The 10,637-nt window shown below is 41.7% G+C and overlaps 1 long non-coding RNA gene across 1 annotated transcript in view; it reads right to left on the reverse strand.

Moving 5' to 3' along the window:
• Positions 1-7,196, reverse strand: part of LOC122422803 — a 37,619-nt gene extending 30,423 nt beyond the window's left edge. Inside the window, exon 1 of the long non-coding RNA XR_006263966.1 lies at positions 7,102-7,196. This is a non-coding gene — a long non-coding RNA (uncharacterized LOC122422803). The remainder of the gene's footprint in view (positions 1-7,101) is intronic.
• Positions 7,197-10,637: the final 3,441 nt, after the last annotated feature.

The raw sequence follows: 10,637 nt of genomic DNA on the forward strand, positions 1-10,637 counted from the left end.
AGGCTGAAGAAAAGGATGAAAATACCACAGCATCCTCTTGACAGATCGAATGAGTTGCCCTAGAAATAGCTTCATGAAATTCTCCCTCTAAGTCCTCAAACACATATAGCCTGATCTGTGTTCTCCTTCCCCTCTCTAATCTGACAGCAGCATCCTCTCAACACACACTCGACAACATCATTTACTAGAAACACTCAGCGGCAACTTGATTTTTCTCTGGATTATATTATCTAGAGAGACAAGGCTGGCCACGGACAAGAGGGTGATGATTTTTATGGTTCTGATAACATGATGCCAAAAGCCTTGCACAGCCTCAGATTTAATGAACACTTCTATAAATGCCATCAATTTCTGAACCGTCCAGAAAGAACATTTAATTTTCTATCTTGAATGTGGATCACCAGATAAGAGATCAGGGAGAAACTGGTCCTTGTGGGGATGTGACTTTGCTCTAACACTGGTTGCCTGAGAGGCTGGCTCTGGCATTTTTATTAAGCTGATTCTAAGTTATATTATTTCAGTTCTAAATATTAGTAATAAATTGGCTACAGGCATGGGTATTCAAATCCTTAGTAGGAAACCTGTATGGGTTACATTCCTTCCTGCTGTTAATATTTTTATTTCCAATTACAGTGTTACTTATTGTCATGCATGAAAGCCCTTTTGGGTCAGAGTTCACACTTTATGTTTATACAGAGGGATCTATTTTCTTGGTATATCTTTGTACTGTGTTCCTAGGAGTCAATGGAGAAAGCTTTCAATTGAAGAATGAAACCCTGTAACCACACCACTCTGGAGGTTCCCCTGCAAAAACACACAGCGAGGGGGCCAGGGCCTTGGCGTGGACGAGAGGCAGGTACTGGGCCTGTGTCCTTCGCAGCTCCACCAGCTCCTCCATCCAAGAGGAATCTGTTCCTTGTCTGTGAGCTCTTGCCGACTTCGCAGCTTAAGGAAGCCTGTTCCACTTGTTCCTTATAGCTCTGTAATAAATGGATATATATTTGTTGCTGCCTGTCCAGATCAAGTTTACAAGGGAGAGAAAAATTTCTGAAATGACAAGCCAGGTTTGTGGGCATGAGAGGAGAAAGAGGAGTGGTAGGATGGGAAAAGGGTGACAAATCAGAAGAAAGTGGTGGAGTTGATCTGAAAAAAGGGCTGTGTGGTATTTAGTAAGAATTTTTTGAAATCACCCAAAGGGTTGACAAATTGTTTCCAAAAAATAAGTTAAAAATAAAAAGACTCATTCTCTTCATCTCGTGCCCACATTCTTCTCGGTCAAAGCCTCATTAAAAGAGGCACCCAGACAACTAAGGAAAGAGAGAGGGTGGATCTGGAAGCGAGAAAGAGAACCCTGGATCCTAGAGGTACTCTGATCTGCAGATGTGCCTTTCAGTGGAGTTTGGAATTCACTGGGGGGCGGTTAATGGGGTGGAAGGGGCTGCCGAGATGGAGATGAATATGGAAATGGAGATTAGATAAACAGTGTGTCTATTCTTTAATATCACGGGAACTGTTTTCACTTATCTGCGTGACTCTTTCTTTTGTGCCTCTTAATTTGTCCTTGAAGTTCTGTATCTAATCATTAGCTGAGCAACCAATAATTCTCCCTCAGTCCCCCACCCCTTTTTACAACCAACTTTAATCTTTCGACTCAGAGAAAAACATGTTTCCCCTATCATAACTGGTTTAACAAAAATTCTCTTTCAAGTTTAGATTGCTCAGATACAATGGCTTTCCTGCAGCTTCATGCTAGGGAAAGGAATTTACATTAGAAAAGAGAGATTTATGATAGCATTGAATTTCCATTTGAATATGGATAGTTAACAACGTGCATATGTTTTTTTTTATTATTATTATTTTAAGGTTTAAGCCGTGCCATAGGCAAAAAGAAAGCTGGAAACTGCGGGGCTGGCAGGGCTCAATGAATAATTTAGTCTGGATTTCATTCACAAACAGCAGCCCAGTCCTAGGGAAAGGACCGGTCTTTTCCCTGGATCGGAACTGGAGTAAGTGCCAGGATTTCCTGATTTGTTTACATTTCTCAAAAAACTTTTTTTCCCCCGGACTAGGACAGAATTAGACTTCCTTTTCCACTTTTGGCTCCTTCCAAGCTATTCTTGCTCAAGGTATTCTCTCTCCTTTCCCTGCATTCTCCTTTGTTGAGGTCTCAGCTGGGTCTTTTGTCTCACGAAAACACGGAGAGGCAGTGAAAGATGTTGGTGGAAGAAGAATGGTCCTCATGACAACAATGAACCCACAGTAGCCTGCTTTTCCTGGACACAGCAGAGTCTGTCCAACTTTTATATTTAAAACCTTCTGGTCTGTCTCTCACTAGGGCTTAAAAAGGATTCCGAGAGGCCAGGATATGATACATCAAGTGATTTTGCCCAACTCCTTAAGCTATAAAAGGAGACATTGAGATCATCTTCATTCTCATCAACCCTACATATGACGAGATTTGTCATTCTGTGGTGAAGCTTCAGCCAGATCTAGGCACGGGACACTAGGGTTTCTCTTTGGTAACCAGTCTTCTAGGACCTGTGGCTAAGGGCCTCTGTTCCACCCTCTTATCCTCCCTGCCTGTTTGGTTTCACTTTTACCATCTTGATCATCTATAATTGTCACAAAAGTTTGTTTTGAAAAGTTACTCTAAAGTCATTTGTTTATAAATGTTTGGCAATCAGGGATTTGTTCCTTTTCCTAACAAGGGAAATGCAGGCATTGGTCACTGGCCAATCTGAAGGGTTAAAAGGCAACCAGATCTTTCTGGGGACTCACCAACAAGAGTAAATCAGAGAAACACAGAAGTCGTTTAAAGAGATGGGGCAGGTTCCTTAAAAGAGTTGTGTAACTCTCTTTGGTTTATTGATATTTCTATTTCTTTTTTCCTTCTCTCTTGTTTCTGAGGCTAAAGGCCTCTTTAAATTTCACTACTTAGGTCATCTCTGTTTTGAACATGTTTGCCATTCTGAACCTAGGGATAATTGTGAAGACTATTGTGAAGCAACCCTATCCTCCCTGCTAGGACAGCTTGGGCTCTCTTTGCTTTGGGTTCTCTTCACTTTGGGGTCCCTGGGACAATCAGGGTCATCTATCCTTTCTGCTTTCCTAGTAATCAAACCCAACTCTTGTATGAGAATCAGATAACTTAATTGTACTTGGGGTATGACTTTAAGTACTTCTACCATTCCAGGTTTCCCTTGTAGCTCAGTCGGTAAAGAATCTGCCTGCAGTGCAGGACACTGGTGTTCCATTCTTAGGTTGGGAAGATCCTCTGGAGAAGGAAATGGCAACCCACTCCAGTATTCTTGCCTGGAGAATCCCATGGACAGAGAAATCTGGAGGGCTATAGTCCATGGGGTCACAAGAGCATCTAAACCACCACCATTCCAGGATTATTTGTATCATAACAGAAGAAATTTATGGTAAACGAATGAGTCTCTAATGGTGGAACTTATGACACCAATGGTGGAACTTACGATACTTTTGCTTGAAGCAAAATGTCATCAAGTGCTCCTGAAATTATGTCATACTGAGGTTGGATTATGTCTAACATATGGATCAAGTCAGGCACATGTTGTTTGTATCCCTATGTTTATATGTATGATTACCAGGTGGCTCAGTGGTAAAGAATCCACCTGCCAATGTAGGAGACGTGGGTTTGATCCCTCAGTGGGGAAGATCCCCTGTAAGCGGAAATGGCAACCCACTCCAGTATTCTAGCCTGGGAAATCCCATGGACAGAGGAGCCTGGTGGGCTACAATCTGTGAGGTTGCAGAGTCAGATACAATTGAGCAACTGGGCACACACACATGCTCAGCCGTGCGCGCGCGCGCGCACACACACACACGTAGAAGTCACATGCAGAGAAACATAGTTTATTACAAAGATCCTGCTACTGAGGGCAGACAGATGAATGACCATGAGACTTTTCTGAACCATATACTAACATAGCTGATTTGTGAATCAAGACCATAAATAGCTATTCTGAAATGTCCTTTATAACAATCATTTATCCACTCTAGTCACTACAAGAGTGCCTACCTTTTGAAAGGCCAAAGTAGACTCTCTTCTCTGACCTGCAAACTAAGACTGGACAAATGGTCACATTCTCAGTATAATCTAAACATGCATCAAGGTGCACCCAGTGGACTAATGTGCAAACAGTTTCAGTTAACACTAGCACATTAGGGACATCAAAAGAATAATTTTTCCCCTCATTGGTTTCAGAGACAGTATTGTAGTCATAAGTGTTACTAAAGAAACCAAGGTTTAACCTTTTGATGATCTGAAGAATCAAGTCCTGCTTTGGATTATCTTCTGTAACAGGCTTTTATGAAATGATCTGCTGACAAGTGTAAGTGAAGCACATATTCCAGTATCACATGGTATCTTCAACAGAGTTTAGAGAAAGACATAAAATGAGTAATGACATGATGTCCAATGTGAAATTTATCTTCTAAGCAGGCAAACCCCACAAATAAATGCATGTGGTGGGAAGGAAAAAAAAACAGATATAGAATAACATTACTTAGAAAACCTAAAAATCATTCAAATCACATGAACAAAAATGTAAATTAGGTTGGAAAATATGATATATTTTGCATTGTGTATGTAGGTACTATAGATAGCAATGCTTTCTAATATGTTTCATGTGTGTATGTGTGTGTGCACTCAGTCATTCAGTTGTGTCTGATTCTTTATGACAGAATGAATTGCAGTCCACCAACCAGTCTCTTTTGTCCATGGAATTTTCCAGTCAAGATTACTAGAGTGGGTTGCCGAATTTCCTACTCCAAAAAATCTTCCAACTCAGGGAACGAACTCATGTCTCCTGTACTAGAAGGCAGATTCTTTACCACTGAGCCACAGAGAAGCTCAAATATGTTTCATATGATGTTCTTAATTCCAGGTCTTTATTTCAAGAGAAGACCAGAGGTAAACAGCTTACTTGAATGGGTTTTCCCTACATGAATGAATATAGTAAATATTCTGGCAGACTTTCAGATTTCTCGAAGTTGTAGTAAACAAGGCCAATTGGCTCATCTGAAGGGACCCTTAGGAGTCCAGCTGGTGGTGCTTGGAGGCCGAACCAGTGATTCTTTTGGGCTTGCCTCCAGGGTTAACCTGAACTCCAATAGAGAGGAAATATGACTTAGCTCCATGACAGCCCCAGGGTCCCAGATGCCATGGGTGCTAAAGATGGGATGGATTTCCATACATCAAGTGCATATACTGGTTTTGCCTTACAACTGTCAGAAGCCTGAGCAGTAGAGAGTAGTCAGAGTCCTAGTAGCCTGCATCACCATTACAGTCTGTTATTAAATGAGTTTTTCTCTCAGGCAAAATGTGCGCTTACCTTTCTCTGAGAGGTGACAATGTCAAGAGGCTGCAAAGGCATTTTCTAGGCTCTGATTTCTGTCTTCTTACATACCATATTCTTAATTCAATGACTACAAAGCTTTGTATATTGAATAAGATATAATAATAAAATAGTTTGTGATCTTAGAAATATTTTCAAAAAATTATTGCCACATTTACACAACTTCAAATGTGTACATGGGGGGCAAGTGGGTGAGAGCAGATTCTTGTTGTACATAAATGACTTCATGTTCTTTTAAAAGAGCTATTTTGTGTTTGGTCCCTGTAGAATCTTTACTGAATTGAGAATCTTCACTGAATCATCAGCTGGATTCTCTTTGGCCTTTAGGGAGGTGCTGTAGACAAGTCGGCTGCGTTCTAGGTTCCCAAAGGGGGCTTAGAGGAATTGTTGCTCGAAGTCATGGTCTCTGGGTGATTCTGGTGAGTAAGAGACCAGCAGGGTCTCCAGGCCCATGGGCAGCAGTCAGTGTGAGGTGAGGTGATGGCAACACAGGGGAAGTTAGCAGATGTAGGGAGTGTGTCGTGGTCCAGTCTCTATTTGACTTTTTGGCTCGTAGCCAGACCCTACATAGGGCCAAATGCCAAGCCTGTGACCAGGGGAGGTGAACAGGGGTCCCACAGACCCACTGCAGAAAACCAGCAAATAGTCTTGGTATGAACACCATGGAGATTGAGCCTTCCTGACAAATCCCCTGACTACATGTAGCAGATCACATAAAGGCATCTATCTTAGAGGAGACAAGCCTGGAACACTTGGGGAGGTTGTGACCACTCACGGCCCCTTTATGATCCACTGACAAAACAAGATGAAATCACCTGGTTTCCGACTGTGGGACCCAGATGAGCTCAGTCATGCTCTGAGCCAATGGTAGAGACTTCCATACTTCCACCCAACCCAACAACTACCCCCAACTCCCAACCAGCTATGATATTTCTTCTCAGCACTTAAGCTTGACACCTTTAGCCCTGCTGGAGAAAAAGGGACCTTAGATGGGACATAGTCCACACCCACCACACCCACCCTGCCTTGGGTAGCCTTGTTATCTCTCCTTGGAGTGTGATTTAGTACCACATGACACTAAGATATGATAACCTGAACACTCTATTACCTTGGGAAAGACTACTGAGCAAAAATGCTAGTTGGATTAGCTCTATTGATGATAGCTAGGAGGTGTTATCTGGGAAGAAGATGGAAAATAACTCAGAGCCAAGAGTTGTTTTGGATCGTTAAAGGGAATTCAAATATAGATGAAGATCTGCCCACACTTTAAGAAAATCCTCAAAGACATGACAACTGTCAAGGCTGCACTTCTTAGCAGTTATCACCTACTTTTTGTTTTCTGCTTCATCAGCTCTATAACCCTGAAAGTTTCATTATTAGGGTTTCCTGCTACACTTTTAATTTTCAGTTACAGATTGACTAGGGACTGCCAGTATGTCTGGCCTACTGATGTTTGCTGGTAGATTATCCTTGTAAAGTTACTATTATCAGGTTTCATTTTGTAAAGGTAGTGAAGAATGGCAATTCACATAAATTCTACAGCCTCATTGCTTGTGGTGGTCTAACCACTAAGAACAAAACAGAAAGACAGTCTCATTTTCAACAAATCTTCTTCCTTCAAATAATATACTAAACAGACAAACAACACCCCCACCCCCTGCCAAAAAAAAAGAAAACAAAAAAAAACAAAAAAGACCTTACAGTTGAATTTACTGACCTGAAGAGTTCAAACTTTGCCAGAGTCAGGGACTGGTGACTGACGTCCAGTTATCCGGTTCAGGGATTCATTTTCCCTTTTTTCAATATTGAATGAAATTCCCTTTTTAAAGGCTTATACGTTATTGTCTAAAACTGGAACTGGGACAAATTCAAAGCAGGATGAAAGGAAGTCTCCAAAACAATAGCATTGAAATTCTCCCAGGGCTGTTTCAATTGTGAGAACTTAGGGCACCTGAATTGCTGCAGAGTGGTGAGGCAGAGGACTTGAAGAGAGTGGCGATGCGTCTAAATGCTGTATTTTTGTGGTGGCCTCCTTTGCTGGATGAATATTGCAAGTTTTTATTTCTTCCTATTTTGCTGAAAATATTCTACGATTTTCCAGAAATTAAGAGACACTCAGGCTAAGGCAAACTCTGATCATACATGAAAATAAGAGTTCATGTTCCAGTCCTCAACACAAAATTTCAGGGATCCTAAGTGAGCATTTATCATGTACCAGCTTCTAGGAAACATGCATTACATGCATGAGCTCATTTGATCTTTACAACAATATTATGAGCATAGGTATTATTATTATTCTTACTGTACAGATAAGGAAACAGAGAGCTTAAGCAATATGCCTCAAGCCACATGGCTAGTGAGTGGCCTAGTCATGTCATTTCCATACTCATTAACTACTTAACAGAATTGCCTCCCAAGAAAAGTAAATTGCCTAGGTTAAATGATGTTAGGGATTGATGGTGAATAGAAATTAATATTTGTGCTTCTTTGGTGTATATAATGATATAATATATAATTGATATAATATGCTTCTTTGGTCCAAAGAAGCATAGCATGTTTAATTTTTGATGAATCCTGATAACATTCTCCTGCTGAATATTAAGACCAGACAAGTTGAGTCCTTCTATGCTCTTGCAATTCTTTTAGTTTTATTCCCAACCTAACTCTGAAAATGATTGAAGTAGCTTACATACACATGTATATCCTTATTCCAGGCCCAACAGGACTCCAACCTTATTTCAACCACCTCCTAAATATCCCTGCTGAGTGCATGTCTTCAGGCACCTCAAATATCTACACTGAATTTTCCAGCTCTCCCTAAACAACTCTTCAGTTGAACTTTTCTCTCTCTGTAATGGTATTACCCAGTTGCTCAGACTCTGAAGCTCAGGGTAAGTTTTATTTCCCTCTTTCCTATACTGTCTCCTGCCTCAACCTCCTCCAAGAGTGCACAATCAATTTGTCATCAAGTCCTGTGGGTTTTCTTTGCTCTATCTGTCCATACCAAGCTCTACTGCAATGAACCAAGCTTCTAAAACCAGATTTTGGGATAAATTTCCACCAATTTGCCCATGTTCAGGCTTTCTGTCCTCAAGAGAGCAACTGGGAGTCAATCCTCTAACAAGAGTTTTTTGGGCTGTATGCTGTTCCAGGCACTGATCTAATCTAGAGACACATCACCTCTCTGCCTTGTACTTGTGGTCCTTTCTGCTTGAAATATCCATCCTCATTCTCCCCCTCACCAGTATTTCTGCTTTTAGCAGCCACTGCCAGTGACTGAGATCTCTGGATCCACATCGCCTTCCCTTGACCTAATGTAGGTTGAATTTAAAGAGCTCTGGGCTTTCCAGATGGTGCTAGGGGTAAAGAAACTGCCTGCCAATGCAGGAGACATAAGAGACATAAATTCAATCCCTGGGTCAGGAAGATTCCCTGGAGGAGGGCATGGCAACGGAGCCTGGTGGGCTACAGTCCACAGGGTCGCACGCAATTGAAGCGACTTAGCAAACACACGTGTAAGGAGCTCTAGCCCAGCACTCGGACTGTGGTAGAAAGTCTCTTTGTGATCATTTAGCCTGTTCACCCTCCTCAGTTTCTGCTTTGATTCTGACACTGTAGTCCTCAGCCTTGGCTCCTGAATTCATGCCACATTACTCTTTTCTGAGTCCCTCTTATTAACCTACTCCATGAATCTTACTCACTGTCCCCTTAATATAGCCCTGCCTCTAAACCCCACCCCTGAGAGACCCAACTTCCCCCAAGATGTTGTACTTTCTGATAGCCCACCTGCCTCTTTGGAAACTAGAATACCATGGTTTGTTTGTTCAAGAACCATTAACGGTTTACTGAAGCTCTTCTGTGCACTGGCTACACAACACATAGCAAGAATGACAATATCCTGTCCTCGTGGTGCTCACTCTGTCATTGGCACAAGTGATTAAATGAAGAGGCAAGATAATTTCAGACTGAGAAAGATGATGAAGAAAATAAAGTGGGCTGCTGAGCTGGAGGAAGGAGAGGGAAGAGGCTGGCTTAGACGAGATGTGCAGGGAAAGCATTTCAGGCAAGGCTTGAATGATAAGAAGGAGCCAGCTGTGTGAAAAACTGGAGAACATGTTCCAAACAGAGAAGACTGCAGATGAAAGACCCTACAGGGGCCACCAGCCTACTGTGCTCCAAAAACAGAACAGAAACCAACAAAGCAGAGCAAAGGAGGGGAGGTGGTAACAATGGAGCTGAGCAGAGGCCAAAGCACAGAGGCTTTGTTTCCATGTTCTTGAGAGGTAGGTTTGTTAGTTGCCTGGCTCTCCAAATCCTCTATACTGTTTGTTAGACTGACCTTCTCCCTGACCCCAGATGGGCCCCTCTCTGATGGCAGTGTATGGTTACAGACTCTCTAATTCCACTCACTGATCATGGGCATTAAGTGGGCAATACCCAGTCAGCACATTCAAGGTGAAATGGTGCCCAACCAAGGTCTACCCATTCTCCAAAGCCTGATTCCCATACCAATGACTTTAGGGTGTGTTCCTAAATGATCCTGGTTGGAAAATGATTCTTTTGCAGTGGGCTGTCTTGGTCTGAGCCTTCACCCAGCTCTCCTCCTATCCTAGTTTATACTGTGGTTTTACCTTTCCTCCCAGATTGAATGCCAGACTGTCTGGTTCAATTTTGTTTCACTCAGATTAAACAGCATGGTGTCCTACTCTCAGATTAGCTGTGTTTTGGAGAATAAACTCTTTGTAATACCATCTGGCTACTGTTATGAGGATTAAGAGTATTTGTGAAGCACCCAGAATAGTACTTGACACAAAGTAGGTTCTAAATAAATGGTAACAAAATGATCATTTTCATAGTTGTGTGATTTGGGGCATAACTCTTTAAATTTAAATGAAGCTGCTGGATAAAATGATTTCTAAAGTGTTTTCTAGTTCTAAAATTTGATCATGACTTGGATGAAGACACTGAAAAATCTCAGGAAGAGACAGAGTCTTTGGCTACTGCTAACTTTTGGGAGACAGGGATCAAGACCATCCCCATGGAAAAGAAATACAAAAGGAAAAATGGTTGTCTGAGGAGGCCTTACAAATATCTGTGAAAAGAAAGGAAGTGAAAAGCAAAGGAGAAAAGGAAAGATATTCCCATTTGAATGCAGAGTTCCAAAGAATAGCAAGGAGACATAAGAAAGCCTTCTTCAGCGATCAATGCAAATAAATAGAGGAAAACAACAGAATGGGAAAGACTAGAGATCTC

The sequence above is a fragment of the Cervus canadensis genome, chromosome 20 (assembly GCF_019320065.1).
Source record: "Cervus canadensis isolate Bull #8, Minnesota chromosome 20, ASM1932006v1, whole genome shotgun sequence".
In the NCBI taxonomy this organism is placed as follows: Eukaryota; Metazoa; Chordata; class Mammalia; order Artiodactyla; family Cervidae; genus Cervus; species Cervus canadensis.